This window comes from Dama dama, chromosome 15 (assembly GCF_033118175.1).
Source record: "Dama dama isolate Ldn47 chromosome 15, ASM3311817v1, whole genome shotgun sequence".
Classification (NCBI taxonomy): Eukaryota; Metazoa; Chordata; class Mammalia; order Artiodactyla; family Cervidae; genus Dama; species Dama dama.
Window position 1 is genome coordinate 6,724,058 of NC_083695.1, and position 11,948 is coordinate 6,736,005.

Sequence of the window (11,948 nt, forward strand, 5' to 3'; positions counted from 1 at the left end):
ACAGTTACAGGAATGCTGTCTTCAAAAGATATCCTTACAATACTTAAGAACATAATGTACAGGCCACCCAAGCATCAGTTGTTTTGTAAAGTATGAAACCACGTGGGTTGATGCAGAAACTGTCCTGAATTTGATTAGGCTCACTCGACATTGGACTAGTATCTTGTAACATCCTTGAACAAAGTTTTTATGTCCCCCAAGGAACAATTTGATGAAAAGTTGTCCGCCTCACACATAATCTGAGGTCTATGCATCAACAGGTTTTAATAGCTCACTCTCAGCCTAGCAAGCCCAAATACAGTTGATCAAATTTGAATCATTTTTGCAATAAACATCATTTCTTAGTGACAGTGCTTATGTCCTACATTTAACTTAAAACATTACATTTCCAGGGAAAAAATGCTAAGAGAGGTAATTCTGAGGTCATTCTTCCCACAGAAAAATAATTTAGACTTGCTATTAACCCTTCTCTTCAAACACCCATTTAACTATATATGTGTAGCTGTAGTTTTGACAAGACTCGTGGTGTTAAAGATACTTCAGAAATGGAACCTAAGACAGTCCGAGCAACATGAATCTTGAATCATCCTATAGTTCTTATGGAAGAATGTTTTTTGTTTTATTTCATTTTTAAAATTTATTAATTTATTTTAATTGGAGACTAATTACTTTACAATGCCGTAGTGGTTTTTGCTATACAATGACATGAATCAGCCATAGGTGTACATGTCTCCTCCTTCCCAAATCCCTCTGCCACCTCCCTCCCCACCCCATCCCTCTGGGTTGTCCCAGTGCACTGACTTTGAGTGCCCTGTTTAATGCAAAGAAATTGGAGTGGTAATCTATTTCACATATGGTAACATACATGTTTCAATGCTATTCTCTCAAATCATCCCACCCTCCTTGCCTTCTCCCACAGAATCCAAGAGTCTGGTCTTTATATCTGTGTCTCTTCTGCTGTCTCACATAGAGGGTCATTGTTACCATCTTTCTAAATTCCATATATATATATATATATATATATATATGATAATATACTGTATTGATGTTTTTCTTTCTGACTTGCTTCGCTCTGTATAATAGGCTCTGGTTTCATTCACCTCATTAGAACTGATTCAAATGCATTCTTTTTAATAGCTGAGTAACATTCCATTGTGTACATGAAGAATCTTGAAAATATTAGGACACATCAGTCAATATTTTGGATTTGTCTAAATAGCCTCCTGTGTTCCTCATTACCTCATACTACTTTTGCAAAATCATCATCATAGACTTCTTTGTTTCACTGTGTTTAGTAGATAATAATCATGTTGTTATTTAGGACTAAGATCAGAATGCATTTGATTCTTTACTGTTAGCAGTAAAGCCAAACCATTTTATTCTCCATTTACTCTCCTTCTACCATAACTGTATTGCCAGGGTGTGTGCATGTATGTGTGTGTGTGTACTTAGCAGATGATGGTAATGTTTAATCAAATAAAGAAGATTCAGGAGTTCTGAAGTTTAGTTTTAACTCTTCTCAGACTTAGAAGATGACTTCTGGCAAAATGGTATCCCTGCTTGAAGATTCTTGGGATTACTTTGGGGAAAACTGATTCTCAGGCCAAGTTTCTGAGATGAGTGTGAGAACACTGATGGAGCAAGGAAAACAACCTGGAACATCCTCTGTGTTGTTACATGTAAATTTAACCTGAGTTAAATTCAATACTTGGTGTCCTGGGAGGGTTAGAGAGGCAATTGTTGAGCATGTTTGCAAGCCTGTGCAAACATAGGCACACATGTTTCCACAATGTTCTGCCTTCTTTATTATGCTATCTGGTCAGCATGGGCAGGTGCTTTATGCTGAGGTCAGGCTCTTCCTTGCAAGGTTGCTGGAACAGCTTTGTAACAGAATCTGACATTTGGCAATTGCAGCTGGCTGTTTCATTCTAAGTGCCTTTTGATATTTCAGGAGTCACTGTCCCCAGAAGAATCTGCTGCTAGCATGCATACCACTTTCAGAACACAGCACTTGAATGAAGGGAATAAGGTACCCTGTGGTGCTTGTATATCTGTGAACTCCTTCTTAAAGTGAGTCTAATAAAGGGGAAGATACACAAAGGGGATGAAATTAGGTGAAGAAAAGAGACTAATGTTATAATAGTTTGCCTTTCTGCAGTGCACCCAACCATTGAGACTTGCTTCACTTTCTCTGTCAGCTTAATTTGGAAGGGTAGTCTCATTGATCACTTTACTTGACTTCCGAATCAGTTGGGTTAAGCTAACTGCTATAAAATATCAACCACAAAATCAAATGGATTTATTTAGTCCTTGTTTGCATCAAGTCCAAACAGTGGTGAGAGACGGCTCTGCTGCACACATTCATGCAGGGACCCATTCTGGATGTCACCGTTCAGGAAAAAAGGCCCCAGAGAGAGCATGGATGCAAGCACGGATGGTTTTTATAGGGGCTGACTCCCAGACCACATGCCGCTGTGGGTCTAAGGCACAGTCGCCATGAATTGCAAGGGCTCTGGGAAATGTGCTCTAGTTTGTGCCCAGAAGGAAAAGAAAATGTGTTTTGGCCAACACGGAAATCTCTGCTCCACATTTTATGACACGCTTTCTTAAATTTCTTCTTCAGTTAATGGTAGCTCCTTCAGAGTGTTGACGGCTGCTTCTTTTGAAAGCCTACTCTAAACATTAGTTGTCTGGATGATACTTCTGCTCTTCAGTACAGCAGTAATTAATTATAGTTTTTTTTACAATTATTTATTTGTTTGGCTGCATCAGGTCTTAGTTGCTGCACACAGGATCTTCCTTGCGTCAAGCGGGATCTTTCGTTCCCACACATGGACTCTCTAGTTGTGGCACATGGCATCCAGAGAGTGCAGACTCAGCGGTCGTGGCATGAGGGCTGAGCTGCTCTGCAGCATGTGGGACCCCAGTTCCTGACCAGAAACTGAACCTGTGCTTCTTGCATTGCAAGGCAGTCCCCCAAACACTGGACCATCAGGGAAGTCCCCTAGTTATTTTTGAAATATTCTTCTGAATCACACATCATGTCTTTCTTCTCTCCCTCCCCGCTTCCTTCCTTTCTCTCTTTCTTCCCTAATTTTTTTGTTTTTTAAATCTCTGTCTTACATGTAGATGGTGAGGTTTGTGCATAGCTAGTCATGTCTGATTCTTTGTGACCGCAAGAACTGTAGTCCACCAGGCTCCTCTGTTCATTGGGTTCTACAAGCAAGTATACTGGAGTGGGTTGCCATTTCCTCCTCCAAGGGATCTTCCTGACTTAGGGATTGAACTTCTGTCTCTTGTGTCTTTTTGCATCGGCAGGTGGATTCTTTATCACTGTGCCACATGGAAAGCCTTACATGTAGAAGGCTTGCTCAAATATTTGATCATTTTTGTTTGTCAATTCATGCTTAAGGATAAGTTACTAAAAGCCAGTTGGATTCTGTACATATGCATGGATCATCAACTGGGAAACTGTAGTGTACTCTGTCAGAAAACAAACATAACTCTGTGTGTGTGTGTGTGTGTGTGTGTGTGTATGCACACAATGTTTGTATGCCTGTGCATTAGTAGTAAAGAGGGTTTTGCAGCTTTCTATTATACTTGGAAAGAAATGGAGCCAATGGGGTAAGAATGGGAGTCTGACCATCCTATATCTCGACATTCTGTAAACCTCCTCTTTGAAGTATGGCATCTTTCCAACTACTTTATCTATAAGGGAAATTTCTCTGGCCTTTTTAAACTGAAGGAATTTAACACAGAAAAGAAAAATTTTTGTTTAGAAAAATACATTGGGGAGATTGGAGAAGTAGTTCCAGGTAAGGTTCTCAAAAATGATCCCTAGGAAAACACTACAGAACTAGCCTGTGAAAGGATGCACGATATCTGTTACTCTTAAGAAGGTTAGAAATCAGGGGTTTATCACTGGTCCTGTTGACCCCAGGACTAAACTCTCTAACATAATCCTGGGATCAGGAAAACAGAGCCCAGAGACCTTATTGCAATATCAAGAAGCAGGAATCAAGAGGCCACTTCACTGTTAATTCTAGAACCATCTGTACCTCCTGGGCAAACATGGCATTCACACAGCCAGTGACTGGACATGGAAGCTAGTTAGCAGCCTTGGGAAATCACTAACTTCTTCCGTCTATGTGTGTCATCAGAGGTGAAGAAGCAGGACAGCTTTGGCCTTTACTATGAACCTCCACTGCAAGAAAGTCTAGCAGAGGGATTTTCTAGCTTCTCACCTTCTGAAATGCAAGATGGTATGTGTACTAACCAAGCCCTCTCTAATTCATGTAGCTTCCTAGTTAAACTTTTCTAGAACAGGCTGAGGAAGTGTTGTGAAGTTAATTTTTTTAAATTGTATTTTAACAACTTCCCAGTCACTTATTTTATTTTGGCCAAGCTGCATGGCTAGCAGGATCTTAGTTCCCCACTGTGCCCCTGCAGTGGAATCACGGTGTCTTAACTACTGGAACTCCAGGGAAGTCCCAGGATGTGAAGTTCTAGTTGCTCTTCTATTCAGAAGAATTTCAACAGTCTTCCTATTTCAACTTGCTGCCTCACCTGTAAATTTTGTAGTAAATGATTTTTGTGATACTTTTCCTAGAGTTTTCTAGAGGAATAAATTGTTCTTATTGACCTCACCCTTACAACACTTAGTATCCAGTTTCCCAGCCTCCTACCTCTTTCAAGTGCTATCGTCCCAAAGTTATTGACCACACTTGCACTTGCCACTTGCTGTTTATCTCTTGATAGTGTTGTCTTGGTAGAGAGAAAGAATTTTAATTACATTACCCTTATTTAGTGGGGCTTTAAAAGAAAACAGAGATAAATGTGTTCAACAAAGTAAGTTTAATCTAAAGTACAGTCAAATTTTTTGCTATCTTTACTTTTTCCTAGGTGATCTATTTTTAGTCCAAAGGTCATAAATATCATACACATGCCAATATCTCCTAAATTTGTATCTTCACACCTGAGCTCACCACAGAATTTCCAATTCATATATCCCTCTGCTTACTTGGCATGCCCTCTTGAATATTTAAGAGATATAATGAATATAGCTGCATAAAAATAGAATTCTTGTTTATGTTCTATTCTTTCCTTTTTTTTTTTTTTCCCTAACATCTAAAAGATGTACAAACAGACAGTTAAGGGGGCTTGGATTCCAGCTCTTTTGATAAAAATTACTAATTATTACAATATGAATCTTCCTATTTCCCAATGGGAAAATATTGCTTGTGTTTCAGCTTGAGATATAGATTTTGGTGATTAAAATTCCTCAAAGCCAATCTTTTCGAAAGACACACACCTTGAACATTTTACTTTTGCATTATTTACTCAAGGTAAAAGAAGTATTCTACATCTATAAAATAAGTCACAATTCTGTAGATAACTAACACCCTTTATAAGCTATTATTTTGCATTTTATTTAAAATTTAGTTTTATTTCATTTATTTTTACTTTTTAAAGGTTCATTTCTCATTTATTTAACTGTTGAGTGTGTTCTGGTATATATATATTTTTATGGAGTACAGTTGATTTACAATGTTGTGTTAGTTTCATGTATATAGCAAAATGAAATCAGTTATGCATATATATATATCAACTCTCTTTCAGATTTTCCTATATAGATCATCAAGAGTATTGAGTAAAGTTCCCTGTGCTATACAGTAGGTTCTAATTAGTTTTCTATTTTATATATAGTGATGTGTATATGTCAACCCCAATAAAAACAGTGGTTGATGTCACATAGTAGGTTGCAGTGCCTTAGCCATATGCATATTGTCAGGCCTCTTCCATCCTTGTCAAGGGGAGTGCCAACCTTCTCCTTTCACACAACATTGAATCTAATTTTAAAGCCAGTTTGTTTTTTATCTTTTGTCCAATGTTACAGAATGATCCCTAGATTTATAGTGATTATTGCTCTAATTTATTTTGGTCCTGATATCCTTGGGAATGAGACTTTGGGTTGCAAGACTCAAGTAAATATCACATAATTATTTTTTATTACATAAAGTCATACCTTCAATAGACAATATTCTCATTTTAAAAATGTGCTTGAAGTCAGAAATAATCTAAAAACTCTATATTTTAGAGGTTAGGTAAGCTTGTAATTAAGTTATAAATTTAATAATATGAATATAATATAGTGGGTATATTAAGAAACATATTGTCATATTTTGGAAAGAATGTTTCAACTAAATGATAAAATTACCTACATGTTAAGGCTGCTGCATAAGTAAGTTTGGCTAGAATTTCTTCACAATGTTAAAAAACAAATGAGACATGCTAAAATATTATAGGAAGAAAATGAAGTCAAATGAGTAGTCAAGATTTTAACATATTTAATATTTTATCTGAAAATGATGGCAATCTGATTCAAATGGTGTCTTTTTAATGGAGCCACATTGTTTTCTCTAAAATTCGAATTAAAATTCTTCTGGAGGGAGACAAAATTTTAAAACTATAGAAAGTAAAGACTGGCAAAACACCGACTGGTAAAACCTTGGGTGATTCAACAGTATTTATAAGGCAAACAAATATAGGCTGAAAATAATCTTCCAAGATTTGATCACAAAGTGCACTTTGAGTCTTCCTGAATAAGGTAGGAGGATGTTGAATACCTTCTTCACCATATAGATCAGGCTTAAAAACACAGGGTGAGCATCACTTGTGTTTCTAACCTATGAAAATAATTGTAAATCCAGGCAAAGAATAAGAGGCCCTTTAGATAACTAAGGGAAGAATCAGGTAAACTGTTGGCTTATTCTGGGAGTACAGTTCCTTGAGAAAAGGCAGGCATGTGACTTCAGGGAAATCTTTGATAGCAATGCATGCTAGAAAATTATAGTTTTTCATTTACTATATCTACCCAGAGGACTGGGGTGTCATCCCATTGGAAATGAGGCTCAATAGAGATGACTGTCAGAAGTTCCATTAGCACAGGATCTTTGTTTTCTTCACTGCTTCAACTCAGTGACTCAAACAGTACCTGGTACATAGTAGTTACTGGTTATATAGATATAGGGGATTGACAGGAAATGTTATTTTCAGCTTCATCCCACTGTATCTTAAAGTAAATCTAAAGGATATGGGACAAACCATGCAATAATTATCATCATTATTATAAGCATCATAATTAGCTTAATTACCTAATATTTCTAGTATGTTTTCCTCTAGGAGTTTTATGGTTTCTGGTCCTACATTTAGATCTTTAATCCATTTTGAGTTTATTTTTGTGTATGGTATTAGAAAGTGTTCTAGTTTCATTCTTTTACAAGTGGTTGACCAGTTTTCCCAGCACCACTTGTTAAAGAGGTTGTCTTTTCTTCATTGTATATTCTTGCCTCCTTTGTCAAAACACTCTCTGATGTAAATCACAGCAGGATCCTTTATGACCCACCTCCCAGAGTAATGGAAATAAAAACAAAAATAAACAAATGGGACCTAATTAAACTTAAAAGCTTTTGCACAACGAAGGAAACTATAATCCAGGTGAAAAGACAGCCTTCAGAATGGGAGAAAATAATTGCAAATTAAGCAACTGACAAAGGATTAATCTCAAAAATATACAAGCAGCTCCTGTACCTTAATTCCAGAAAAATAAGCCACCCAATCAAAAAACAGGCCAAAGAATTAAACAGACATTTCTCCAAAGAAGATATACAAATAGCTAACAAACACATGAATATATGCTCAACATCACTCATTATCAGAGAAATGAAAACCAAAACCCCAATGAGGTACCATCTTACGCTGGTCAGAATGGCTGCTATCAAAAAATCTACAAACAATAAATGCTGGAGAGGGTGTGGAGAAAAAGGAACCCTCTTACACTGTTGGTGGGAATGCAAACTAGTATAACCACTGTGGAGAACAGTGTGGAGACTCCTTAAAAAGCTGGAAATAGAACTCCCATATGACCCAGCAATCCCACTGCTGGGCATATACACCAAGGAAATCAGAATTGAAAGAGACATGTGTACCCCAATGTTCATCACAGCACTGTTTACAATAACCAGGACATGGAAGCAACCTAGATGTCCATCAGCAGACAAATGGATAAGAAAGCATGGAATATTACTCAGCTATTAAAAAGAATGCATTTGAATCAGTTCTAATGAAGTGGATGAAACTGGAGCCTATTACACAGAGAAAAGTAAGTCAGAAAGAAAAACACCAATACAGTATATTAATGCACATATATGGAATTTAGAAAGATGGTAACGATGACCCTGTATGTGAGACAGCAAAAGAGACACAGATGTGAAGAACAGATTGTTGGACTCTGTGGGAGAAGGCGAGGGTGGGATAATTTGAGAGAATAGCATTGAAACAAGTATATTGTCATATGTAAAATAGATCACCTGTCCAGGTTCAATGCATGAGGCAGGGTGCTCAGGGCTGGTGCACTGGGATGACCCTGAGAGATGGAATGGGGAGGGAGGTAGAAAGGAGGGTCTGGATGGGGAACACATGTACACCCATGGGTGATTCTTGTGAATGTATGGCTAAAACCACCACAATAATGTAAAGTAATTAGCCTCCAATTAAATAAAAATAAAAAAAATATTCCTAGAGCTCTGTAGTTAGTGCTAGACACTCTGCTGACATAATTTTTTAATGTTTTTTGTTGTGGTGGTAAAAGTCACATAATATAAAACATGATTTTAGCCATATTTAACTGTGCAGTTCAATGGCACTAAGGACATTCACATTGCTCAATTCTCGCCATCATCCATCTTCCAAATTTTTACTTTCCTTAACTGAAACCATCTCCCCATTTAACACTAAATCCCCATTCCCTCCCTACCTCCTCACCTCAGCCCCTGGCATCTGCCAATGTATTTTCTGAATCTATGAATTTGACTATTCTAGGTACCTTGTACAGCATTTTGTTAATGTTATGTTATCCATATGACAACTCTGAAGCATAGGGCAATAACATTATCCTTATTTGAAACAAACTTGACAGAGGTTACTAGAAATAGCAGATCTAGGGCTTGAATTCAGGCATCAGCTCCATGACCCAATCTCTTATTTGGGCTAAAAACAAAGAAGTCATCCGAGGGCAGATACTGCTCTTTAAATGTTTTTCTCCTCACTTACATTGTAGTAAAACCCCCAAGCTTTCTTTTGGCATATGGTTGCCAGAAATAAAGTGACCTTTTGACTGGCTCCGTTAAAGGTGAGTATAGTCATATGAATATGTTCTATCTGATACGATGAAGTGGAAGTGACATGTACAGTCCTTGAAACCTTAAGGGAAGAGACCGCAGAAAATATTCTCTACTCCTCCCTTCTTCCTAGTTGCTCTCTAGTTGCAGTTTGCAGCAGCAGATAGGTACCTTCACTGGTTAAGAGTTTCTTTCCCCTTATGCAATTCTCCCAAAGGGAGAGACAAAGTCAGTGTTTTGTCTTTCTACCCAAGACTACTGTTTTGTAACTAAGGGATGCAGCTTCTTTGGGAAAAAAATCAAAAACGAAAACAAAAAACACAAACGTGAGATGAGAAAGGTTTGGGGCATCCCTGGTGGCTTGGTGGTAAAGAATCCACAAAATAGGAGCTGAAGGAAATGGAGGTTTGATCCCTGGGTCGGGAAGATACCCTGGTGGAGGTCATGGCAACCCACTCCAGTGTTCTTGCCTGGACAATCCCATGGACAGAGGAACTTGGTGGCCTATCGTCCATAGGTTTGCAAAGAGTCAGACATGACTGAAGTGACTTAGTACACATGCAAGAGAAGGGTTCAGGAGCCAGTATATATGAAATCAACTTTTAGGGTTAAAAACTATGTCTAGGCAAAAACATTTGGCTATGCTTTCTTGTACATGAAACCAAGCAAACACATCAAAGTCTTCTAACGGGGCATTATTGTTACCAAAAAAAAAAAAAAAAAAAAAATCACAAAATTTGTGAAAATTCAAACTTTAAAATCAACTTGCTTTTTTTTTTTTTTTAATTTTTTTTCCCATTTATTTTTATTAGTTGGAAGCTAATTACTTTACTGCTTTTGAAAGGGCTCCCGAATCTGCACCATCTGTAGCTCTGAAAACTCTAAGGGCATATTCAGGTGGGGCCTTGGAGGCTATTGGACAGGGGACAACCTCCCAAGAACAGAGACTGTGACTACAGAATACAAAGGAGTTTTCCTCAGAAAGTTGAATCAGGGGCTGCCAGTTGGACAAGCTTAAGAACTTACTGTGCCACCACCTGTTAATTGCTTAATATTTGGAAAATTTTATGATTATTCTTCTTATGTTTTTCCACAGTTGTATAAATAACTAGCCCATTAAAAGTCAAATCCTAGCTTGATGGAAAGAAATGAACATCCCTAGGCATCCTGGACTTGAAGTTGGGTACAGCAATTGGGGACAACTTTGGAATTGCTTATTTGGGAGTGAAAGTGATGGTTCTTCCCTAGTTTCTATGTATTATTCTTCACTAATAGGATCTTTGAATATAAATTAGGCACAAGATTAGCTAGCATAAAGCTGGTATTTTCTAACACCTTGAGGCTAAGTGTTGTAATGTGACAGTTTTCTGGTCATGGCCAATGTCATATGAGTAGAGTTAGTGTATATATCCTATGACAAAGGCAGGGTCCCAATGTTATCTTTTTCTGTTGGGTTTAGTTCCAATGTGATAGTTGAAGCTAACACGGCCATCTTGGACTGTGAAGTAGAAATCTGGTGTGGAGAATCCTAGGTCCCTGATGATATTGAAGCCAGCATACCTGTCTTAGAATGCCTATGTTACATAACAGAGGTAAACTTCTGTCTTCTTTAAGCCTATAAAAACTACTCTTATTTGGAGTTAAAAAAAAATTCTTTCCAAACTTTATCTTACCAATTCATGTTGAATGACAGTTTAATGAAATAGACTCATCTTGATAAACCTAGTAAAGCGTGAAGTCAATAATTAGGAGATAAATAAAGAGAAAAATATGGGAGTAGTTTTGCATACTAAGAACTAAATTAATTTACTATTTTAAAAATACTGTATACTAAATGATCAGAGAGACTTCTTTTTGGGGAATACACCTAGATATACCGTCAGAGGCAGATTCATCTTCCTAAATACATACCTGAGGTGATGTCAAAGAAAAGAAATTATTCAGAAGTGATAAACTTTAACTCCACTGGGGCAAAGAGAATCTTGCGCTTATTATGACACAATTGCTCATTCCTGTTGGAACCACTGAGAGTCCACATTCACAGTGGACTGATTTAAAAAAGAAAAAAAAAAAACCCACAAAACTCTACAAAGGGCAATAGTGTGAGCTATAATTATCTTGGCCTTTATAGAGTAGAAAAAATTTCATTTGAAAATCTCTAAAGAAAAGCTTACTCTCACTTGAATTTAGGGCAAGAAAAAGTCTTGTAGCAAGAAAATGTCTTGTGGCCAGAAAAAGTCCAACTTAAAACATACATTTTAATTGTCCCCATGTTTAAATTCTTTTCCTGATGAAGGGAGTAGCAGCCTACTCCAGTATTTTTGCCTGGAGAATTCCATGGACAGAGGAGTCTGGTGGGCTATAGTCCATGAGGTCACAAAGAGTCAGACATGACTGAGCAACTAACACTTTCACTTTTCTTTAAGTGCTATTAGGATATTAGCACAAGAAAACTAAAGTTTTCTTTAGGGGGTGCATTTTAATTGCAGACACCTCAAAATTCCTTTAATAAGATGGCAGGAAACATAAACTAATAATCAAACATCTTTAAATACACAAGAGAAAAAATGATCATCAAAATTAGCAAAATATACTATCATAGATAAGAAGGACTTTTTTGTTGCTAAAATAAACTATGAAAAAAAGAAAATAAAAATTATGATGAAAAATAAATATCTATCAATGTGATCCAGCATATTTGATTAAAATCAAATAGAACTTTAAGAAATTAAAAATGTAAGAACTAACTTTAAATCATTCAGTGGATGG

At 37.0% G+C, this 11,948-nt stretch overlaps 1 pseudogene; it reads right to left on the reverse strand.

The window, feature by feature from the left end:
• Positions 1 to 5,729: 5,729 nt before the first annotated feature.
• LOC133070919 (U6atac minor spliceosomal RNA) lies at positions 5,730 to 5,844 on the reverse strand (annotated as a pseudogene).
• Between the last annotated feature and the right edge of the window lie 6,104 nt (positions 5,845 to 11,948).